This window comes from Adiantum capillus-veneris, chromosome 27 (assembly GCF_014529385.1).
Source record: "Adiantum capillus-veneris isolate H3 chromosome 27, ASM1452938v2, whole genome shotgun sequence".
NCBI lineage: Eukaryota > Viridiplantae > Streptophyta > Polypodiopsida > Polypodiales > Pteridaceae > Adiantum > Adiantum capillus-veneris.
This window is the reverse complement of record NC_140957.1, coordinates 3,297,854-3,307,500: the sequence shown is the minus strand read 5'-3', so window position 1 is coordinate 3,307,500 and position 9,647 is coordinate 3,297,854. Positions and strand designations below refer to the sequence as shown.

The following is a 9,647-nucleotide window of genomic DNA, read 5'->3' as shown; positions in this document are numbered from 1 at the left end:
CCTTGCCACCCTTCCCTCTTGTCCTAGTGTGTGTATGTGTGTGTGTCGAGAGGGGTCAAGCTCGCTCTAGGAAGGGAGGGAAGGAGAGAGAGAGAGAGAGAGAGAGAGAGAGAGAGGGGAGGGGAGCGGGGGGGGGGGAGACAATGAGAGAGAGAGACACACACACAGAGGGAAGACAACACGAGAGAGAGAGAGAGAGAGAGAGAGAGAGAGAGAGAGAGAGAGAGAGGGGTTATAGAGCGACTAAGAAAAGAGAGAGGAAGAAGGGAGTAGGAGATAGGATGACTTTAGGGAAGGGATGGTGGTTTCTAGAGGAGGAGCTAGAGGAAGGGAAGGTGGTTAGAGGAGTCGATGGAGAGAGGAGGTGGAGGAGAGGAAAGATTTTGGAGGAGGCTGTGGAGGAGGAGGAAGGGAAGAGGAGGAAGCACATGGGCGGCAAGAGGAGGAAGGGGAGGTAGAGAGGGCGGCACTCCAAAACAAAAAAAAAAGCTCGCTCCAAAGCTCGCTCTGTTGAGCTCGCTCGAAGACCTAACTCAGGCTAGCTTGGGGGGTATACTCTCCCACACACACACACACACACTCTCTCTCTCTCTCATTGTGTGAGTTGCAAAGTGCAAGAGCTCCATCTTTTTCTTTAAGCTTGTAGAAAAGTTGAGAGCCTACACCAACACTCTTGGTTGTAGAATGCAAATCCAACCAAGAGCCATGCTCCAATGCTTAAGCTTGCCATCTTCTCCATCTTCATTACTATGGTATTATGTATTCTAAGCAAGAAGAGTAATGATAAGTGAGGAACTATTCCTTTCTCTTAAGAATGTTTCTACTTCCTCTTCCCTACCCTCATTCCCCGCTAGCTCTCTCCACCTTTGAAGGTGTTTGAGGCCTTGGGACTGAGACTGGGGATGGTTAATGCTTTTTACAAAATCTATGTTATGCTCGTGATGCATGAAGTTTTCAATCTTCATTGCATCACCTAGGTCACAAGGAACACAAAAATTCTCCCTTGATGGAAGAATCTATAACACAAAAGCCTAATGGAGGGGGGACCGGCTCCACATAAATCCGGTCCTCAACTATTGTCAAGTTCTCTAAACTCTCTCTCTTGCAAAAGTATTGTTCATGCCAAGTTAATTAAGTATTATGGTTAAATAGCTACCATTAAATAAGTTGACACTCTATGTTCTCAAAGTAGTCTCACAAAATTTCTCTCTCTAATTCTCCTAATTCCGCTATTCTCAAAGTTCATATTTCTCTTTTCTTGTTTAAGAAGAGAGGTCCTTAAGTTGTTCATGAAAGGTTGGGCTTGTTTATTGCAATAGGGTAAGTGAGACAAGGATCTAGTATCTTGGTTGAGAAGAACTTAGTTCGACGTACACCATTGGGAACTATAGTCTTAATAATGGAGCCTCTCAGGGCTTGCCTTTGGCTTAACCATTATTGAGCTACGAGCAAGCTCAACAGGAACCATAATTAGCTGAGCAATGTTAGAACGTCTCCACTAGTCTTTGCAATCAACAGTGTCTAAACCACAGGTGTGGCTACTTGAGAGCTAATTTTTAAAGGTAAAGAAGAGTAGCGACTAAGGTTTTGAGGGTATCAAAGCACAAAGTGATTCTATGCATTAGTATAATTAGCATGGTTGACAATAACCAAGAGAGTAGAATGAATATTGATAATTTTGATTTTGCACATGAAGGTGCTAATGGTGATGCCCCCATGTTTGTCAATTATCTTGTTACTAGGTTATAGCAAGCTATGGGCAACCCTGCTTTGCAAGCCGAATTTACTCAACAACTTCGTGCTTATGGGATTTCCCTTCATCTCCAAGAGGAGAGAGAGCTTAGGAGGCCTCTTGATGAGACCCCCAAAAGAAAACTCTCTCCCATAAGAGAGGAGAAATCCAAAGAACGAGAAAGAAGCGAATCTCTAAGTTCCTCTGAATATGTGGCTCCACCAAGGCAGCGGTCTAGACGATCGCCAACTCCTCCCAAGAGGAAACGGTCAACCCACAGTCCTTCTCCTCGTCACTTCGAAAGGAAAGAGAGGAAACAAAGGAAGAAAAGGGTAAGAAAGAGGTCACCCTCTTCTCCTTCTTCTTCACCTTCCTCTTCTTCCGACGAAATCTATAGCTATTTTCCTAGAGAATACAAGAGGGGAGGACAAATGTGGTACATCACGTCCTGCTGGATCTTCTCAAGCTCCTGCATCAGCTAGTTGGAGAGGCTAATCAGGAATTTTCTGTGGTCAGTGCATGACACCCAGCTAGCCCGGGCCAAAGTGGCTTGGCAGATCATCACCCTACCATGTTTTTACAGGGGACTGGGGATCATCGACCCAACACAGCAGAGTAGAGCCCTCCTTGAGAATCTTGTGGTCAAAGGACTGCTTCCAGGGGAGGAGCCCTAGAAGGAGCTATTGCTTCACCGGATTCGAGCTCAAGTCCCTCATGTAGGCGGCCCTTCGAGCCCGGCCTCCAGGTAGATTTTTACAGAGATATGCAGAGTTGGTCTGAGCAGGAGATTGGAGGACCGATTTGTTGCGAGCATGCTTAGGTCCTCAGAGAAGCTGAGGAGTGGCTTGGAGCAGCTTTAGCCCACTTGCACGCAAGAGCGCTTGAGGCAGCCTCTTGTTTGGAACCCCATAGTTAGCACACAGAGAGGCCACCTGGTTGGTAGCAGGCCTCACGTCTCTTGAGCTCCCATGGTAGAGAGTCCAACTCGCAGTCTCGTCGATTGTCTTCAGTTTTCAAGCTTGCCCTAGAGGGTTCAAAGCATACAATTACGAGGCATGAGGGGGGTGCAGAGCATGTGTCAGGATATTACAGAGGCTTTACCAACTGAGTCTCTTACCCCTCTAGAGGCAGCAACTCCCAGATGGATGGGGGCCTTCACGCGACTAGAGGTCCTCATTGTAGTTCTAGCTTGCTTGGAGTTACATGTTCTTTGAGGTTCGGGGAGAGGGTTGCCTTCACAGAGTTGCAGTAGAGGCTCCAAAGGTTGCACAATATTGTTTTTAGAGGATCCAAGTCGTGGGCATCTGTGGGAGGACTTGTTTCATAGATCCTGACCCAAGAGATCTTGAAACAGCACACTGGCAACTTTGGGCCTGGGAGAGCTGCCCTCTGACACGAGTGTAGTGGGACCTGGAAGAGTGGTTTTGGTGGGATCCTTTCTCCTCAGCCGATCACCTAGGGACGCTCTTTTTCCAATATATAGCTCATTTGGGGCATCACATACTGGCATCACGAAGAGAGGCTCGCCCTGTTACATCACTACACTGGCAAGAGGAGGGTCTCACATCCGAGTTCTTCCCAGGTTTCTGGGAGCGGTTGTGGTATAGCAAACAACCGAGGAGAGCTACTATGTTTTAGTGGCTAATTGCACACAAAGCTACAACAGTTGGGAGTTGGCTAGTACACAGTGCTTCTCGGCAACATGTGGAGCTTGCGGCCATCCTTTGGAGAGTCAACGTCACTATTTGTGGGTTGCCCCATGGCACAACAGGTTTGGCTTCGGGTTCTTCAGTTGATGCCAGCCCTTTCCACAACTCGACAGTACACGTGAAGCGCGGCATCCTGGTCCACTCTCACAGGCCCTGGCTCCATTTTGAGTTGGCTTCCACCAGCACGATGATAGTGATTCAAGGAAGTTGACCTACACTCCAACTTGCTACAAAGCTCACCCCCCAGGAGTGGTGCAGTAATAAAGAGTGGTGTTGGGAGCTCGTTTACGGCCTGACACTCTAGTTCATCTAGTGGGCCCACTGCTTTTGCATCTCTTAGGCTCGTCATGTCCCACGGGCAGAGACTATTTTGACTTTTGGGTGGAGTTGATTCATACACTTAGGGGTCAGTTTGAGAGACTTCAGGATAGCTCCAACCGCATGTGGGAGCGCCAAGAGGCTTTTTTGCAACTTTGGTGCCCATGGCCTTTCTTCACCATGGCCAAGTGTATGCCTAGCTGGCATATTGGCAGTATGGCTATTTCCTCCTCCCATCCCGTGATCTAGCCCTCATTGTACATACTTTTTTTTTTTCATTGGGAGAGTCTCCCCATGTTTCTGGTGTAGCCCTTTCTAGTAGAGGTGGTCGTAGCCCTATGGGCAGTTTTATTAACTAATGGAGGGATCTTTTTCTCGGAAAAAAAAGGCTTTGATGAGCTTGCCGTAGGTTCTGAGCTGTCATGCCGGATGATGGTAATACCACTTTCGTGTTGTATCCTTCAAGGTTTGTGAGAAGTATTCTCCCACTCATCTTCATCAATATGCTTCAGCTCAACATACTACTCAAACGTCTAGATATGAACGTCAAGCTTATCTTTTATGCCATCTTTAAGGACTGGAAAGCTATTTTCAAATCAGTTGACCGCCCATGGTGTCTGGCTTTGTCCTTCGAAGCTTACTTTTCTTCTTTGGTCAACGCTTATTGTAATGGTCCGTGTCTGGCTTTGTCCTTCAAAGCTGACTTTTGTTCTCTAGTCCAATGCTTATTGTAATGGTTCATATCTGCATCCCACTTACCGTTATTGTCTGTTTCAGTAATTGTGTCCGCATCATGCTTCTTTTCCGATTTCTTGGGTGCTGATCTGCAGCTTCGTCTGTTGCCTTTACTATTCTCAGTGTGATTCATGTCATTGTTCATATCCTTCCTCTGAAATCCATTCAAGCGGGAGCGCCTCTTTGCTTGTTCTAATTGATGTCACCTGGATTGAACCAAATACTGTGAATCTTCAAGTTTCTCAGCTTTCTTTTAGTCCAGGTCTGCATCGTCTTATTTGCAGAATCAGATCCTCTCTTTGACTTCGGAGGTATGATACTGACACAGTCTTGCTCATCCATGAATCTCGTGGTCAGTCTTCTTCCATGTTCAACTCTTTTAGACAGCATTGCTAACGGCAGCTAACTCCAAACCCCAACTAGGAGATAGATTCTCTTTTAAGAGCTTGAGCTCACCACCGTGATCGCCAAAATGGAATGAGCTGGTCACTTTTGACAGCTATTCGAGTTTGGAGAGCTAGAATTAAATCAGAACAGATCAAACAGATATACTTTAGATTAACACCAGACAACATACGATCAGACAAAGACTGAATTGGAAACAGAAGACAAGAGACTTGAAATGGAACTGATATGTATTTAGATATTGAAAGTGTACAACTGGCATCAAATACAGCCACGAGAGAGCGCAATGAGGCTCACAGAAAATGCTTAATGAGTACAAAAGGGTAACACTAGACTCCCGAATAACCAACCCGCAAAATGAATTGATGGGTTCTATTTATAGGTACCCGACTAGGCTCTAACTGACTGTACGCTATGCAGTTACTTGGTAACTCTATCAGATAATTGCCAATTCTTAGTGATTATGCTAGAATCCAACTAGGGTCTGTTTTCGCCGTCTAAACTTCCGTCACAAAGACCACAGCTCTCTCATCCTCATCACCAAGACACGCCACAAAATATGCATAGAGTGACTGCAAGAAACCGTTATCCATATCCTCAAGATAATGTTTTTTGAAGTCTTCAAGGACAAGCAAAAAATCCCGCCGATGTAGAGAGCTCATATACAAAGACGGGTTGCCCTGAACAAGGAGGCCCTGATCTATAATAGGTAAAGTATAAGAACAATAGTTAAATGGCGATTTGGCACGGTTTTTAATTATTCTAGCACAAAATATTGCATTTACACATCTTACTTTCCTTACTTGAAGTTTCACCAGTTTTATAACTTGAACTTAGAGAGAGTACTTGCTGCCAAAAGCTCTCTAATCTTCACTTTTATTTGATGAGTGGCTTCAAAGGGGGTCTCCTTAAAAACAAAAATGAAGAGCCTCTATCTTCATTGGTCTTTCTTGATGGAGGCCCTCCTCCTTTACATTAATTGCTCTTGCGAATTCAAATTCACACTCACATAAGTACTATACAAACACTCATACATGCTTGATAGCTTGGCTCGTACCTCATGAGTCATTGATCTTGTTTGCGTGGAAGAACCCCACAAAAGCCACCACCATAAAAGAACGGGTCACCACCACCAATCGGAGTGCTCTTAGAACTGCCATCTGATAGTGTTCAAAGAAAATATTACTATCTCGAGATCTCACAAAACTAACTTGGGCTTTCAGATTTTAAAGTTGAACACACTATCCAATGATATCTGTGGTCTTCAACTGAGTAATCGTGCACTACCCAAGACAATCTCCTCCTGATTAGGATCATAGTAGCCTACCATTATTCCCTGTATACTTCGAAAGTTAAAAATGCGCAGTATATAAATGGATTAGCATATTTAATTTCCTAAAAAACAAAGACTAAGAAACTACCTCATCGACAAGATAGTAAGAGCAAGTGGAATCATAAATATTCGTACTCAGGATAGATACCATACGATGCGCTCTAACAAGTAGAACCCATTTTTTGCAAATTTCCTATCCAATGTGAGTAATGTGATGGAATATCCAATAAAATTGGGTTGCTTTGCTACCATCAATGCTTGCATATAAACGTTTTGATCATTTATACCAAGCTGACTCAAGGCAAAAACGCCTTGGCCACCATCCAAATTGCGCACCTACTCGGTAAGTCGTCGTGCTTTACTAGTTCAGATTGACTCAATCTACTCCTAATGAACAAAAACAAAGATTTCACATTGAATACACCAAAATAAGCATCTTTGCACCAAAATATCCGCTTTAAAAACTTTAAAATTTTCTCCCTACATACGATAATTTTAATGAAATATGTAAGCCTTACCTCATGAGAGGATGCACTTGATAAAGACCTCGGTAGCATGGCTCTCCATACGTTGTCTGTGAGATAAACGCGGTGTGTTGTGTCGCTTGCCAAGTTAGCGATCCTTGGAATAAACTGCCCTAGGATGTATCTCCTCGCAATGCTAGAACCCAATGCATATCTTCTTGAAGATTTTTTTTGTGTCGAAAGGTGAACCGATTCATTATCCTACAACACAATAAAAACAGTATTAAGAAGCAACCTCTCTCTCTTTCTCTGAGTGTGTGTTTTTTTTTAATAAGCAACTGCCAATACATGTGCCGAAAGAAATCAATTCTTACAAGAAGGTGGGGATTCCACTTCTGGGTAAAGTTGAAAACATGAGTGGTTTATTGCAGCCATTACCCAGTTTGACGTTTAAGAAGATTAAGGATGATGGTGAAGAAGATTATGTGACAAAACCTTTTTTCACAAAGCGCGCAGATTATGGTGTCAATCTATACATATTCAGAAGTTTTTTATGCTCTAGGTGGAGCAGCTAAAAAGATGGCCAAAGATATGAAGGTTCCTTTTCTTGATAGAGTACCTTTAGATCCATAGCTCGGTCGCACAGCTGAACAGGGGCGGTCTTGTTTTGTTGATGCTTCATGTAGATCAACTACTTCCTTTCTAACAGAATTATTAAGAAGATGCAGCTTAGTGTTGAAACAGAGAACGAATAATAATGTTGGGCATGTTTTGGTAGCTTCTTTTATTGAAAAAAAACACACACACACACATGGAGAGAGAGAGAGAGAGAGAGAGAGAGAGAGAGAGAGAGAGTGAGAGAGAGAGAGAGAGAGAGAGAGTACTTCTTGATATTGTTTTTATTGTGTTGCAGGCTAATGAGTTGGTTCACCTTCAAACACAAAAAAAATCTTCAAAAATGCATTGGATTCTAGCGTTGTGAGGAGATACATCCTAGGGTAGTTTATTCCAAGGATCCATAATTGGCTAACTTGGCAAGGCACACAACAAACTGTGTTTATCACACAGGCAACGTATGGAGAGCTATGCTACCGAGGTCTTTATCAGTTGCATCCTCTCATGAATTAAGGCTTACATATTTTTCTTAAAATTGTCATATGTAGGGAGGATATTTTGAAGTTTTTAAAGTGGATATTTTGGTGTGAAGCTGCTTGTTTTGGTGTATTCAATGTGAAATCTTTGTTTTTCTTCATTAGGTGTAGGAAGAGTTGACCTGAACTAGACAAAGCACAATGACTTACCGAGAAAGTGCGCAATTTGGATGGTGATCAAGACGTTTTTGCCTTGAGTTAGCTTGGTATAAATGATCTAAACATTTATATGCAAGCACTGATGGTAGGAAAGCAACCAAATTTTGTTGGATATTCCATCACGGTACTCACATTGGATAGAAAATTTACAAAAAAGAGGGCTCTACTTGTTAGAGCGCATCGTATGGTATCTCTCCTCAGTGGAGTAGATATGATTCCACTTGCTCTTACTATCTTGCCGATGAGATAGTTTCTTAGTCATTGTTTTTTAGGAAATTAAATACGCTAGTCTATTTGTATATTGCACATTTTTAACTTTCGAAGTATACAGGGACTAACAGTACGCTGCTAAGACCCTGATCCAGAAGGAGATTGTATCGGGCGACGCACGACTACTTGATGTAAGACCACAAATGTCATTGGGTAAGGTGTTCAACTTTAAAATTTGAAAGTCCAAGTTAGTTTCGTGATATCTTGAGAATAAGACTTTCTTTGAACACTGTCAGGTGGCAAATCTAGGAGCACTCTAATTGGTGGTGGTGGGCCGTTCTTTCACCGTGGTGGGAGTCTTGGGTTTCTTCCATAGTGGCAGTCGTGGGTGTTCTCCCTTGCAAACAAGATGAATGCCTCATAATGTACGAGCCACGCTATCAAGCATGTATACATGTTTGGATAGTCCTTGTGTGAGTGTGAAATTGAATTTGAAGGAGCAATTAATGCAAAGGAGGAGGGCCTCATCAAGGAAGACCACCGAAAATGGAGGCTCTTGGTCATAGCTCAAGACCCTCATGAAGAAGTTTTTGTTTTTGATGAGGCCACCTTTGAAGCTGCGTCGTTGGATACAATAGTGAGTACCAGAGAGCTTTTGGCGGCAGGTATCCTCTTTAAGTCCAAGTTTTAAAACTAGTGAAACTTCAAGTAAGGGAAGTTTAGATGTGTAAATGCAGTATTTTGTGCCAGAATAAAAGTAGAGAGAGTAGAGGTTCACAGCTCGCTCGCCCCCCCCCCTCTCGCCATCATAGGCTCATTCCCCCCTCGCGCAGCTGCCTTCTCCCCTTCCTCTCTCTTGCGCAACTCCCCTCTTGCCCCGACACCCAGTTCGCACCTCTACCCTTGCCCGTGCCCACCAACCTCAGCCCTCCCAGTCTGCACCCTGTCCTGCCCCGTAACCCTCGCAGCATCCGCTCCCCCCTTCCCACTCCCTCCTCCCTCACCAGTAGTCTATGGGATACCTTCAACATTTTGGTCCCTCATCATCATCTTCGCCCTCTTCTTTCCAATAGCAAATACAGAATGGCTGTCCCTGCTTCACCTCAGGGGAACCCCCTCGTCCAACATCGTGGAGCCAACCCTTCGACTTGGTGTTTCGCTAGAAGAGCAAGCAAGCTTGATAGTGGAGGTGGAATGGCTCCAAGCCACCTTGGTTATTTGTAAGATTGTTGGCACGAGACCCAGCAGAGGCGAGATTCGAGACATGATACAGGTCCGCCGACTCCTCACCGAAGTGGGCAAGATCATCAATGCATAGATTCTTGGGAGAGGCTACTACCAGATAGAGTTTGAGTCTCCAGAGATGGCAGCCAAAGTGATCTTGATGAGCCCGCTAGGCATTCGGGCAGAGCTTACTTCAGATAGTGGCAC

At 44.2% G+C, this 9,647-nt stretch overlaps 1 long non-coding RNA gene across 1 annotated transcript in view; it reads left to right on the top strand.

The window, feature by feature from the left end:
- The window catches only part of LOC147421416 (uncharacterized), a 69,001-nt gene extending 61,106 nt beyond the window's left edge, over window positions 1–7,895 (top strand). The window contains exon 3 of the long non-coding RNA XR_015186725.1: window positions 7,610–7,895. This is a non-coding gene — a long non-coding RNA (uncharacterized LOC147421416). The remainder of the gene's footprint in view (window positions 1–7,609) is intronic.
- Window positions 7,896–9,647: the final 1,752 nt, after the last annotated feature.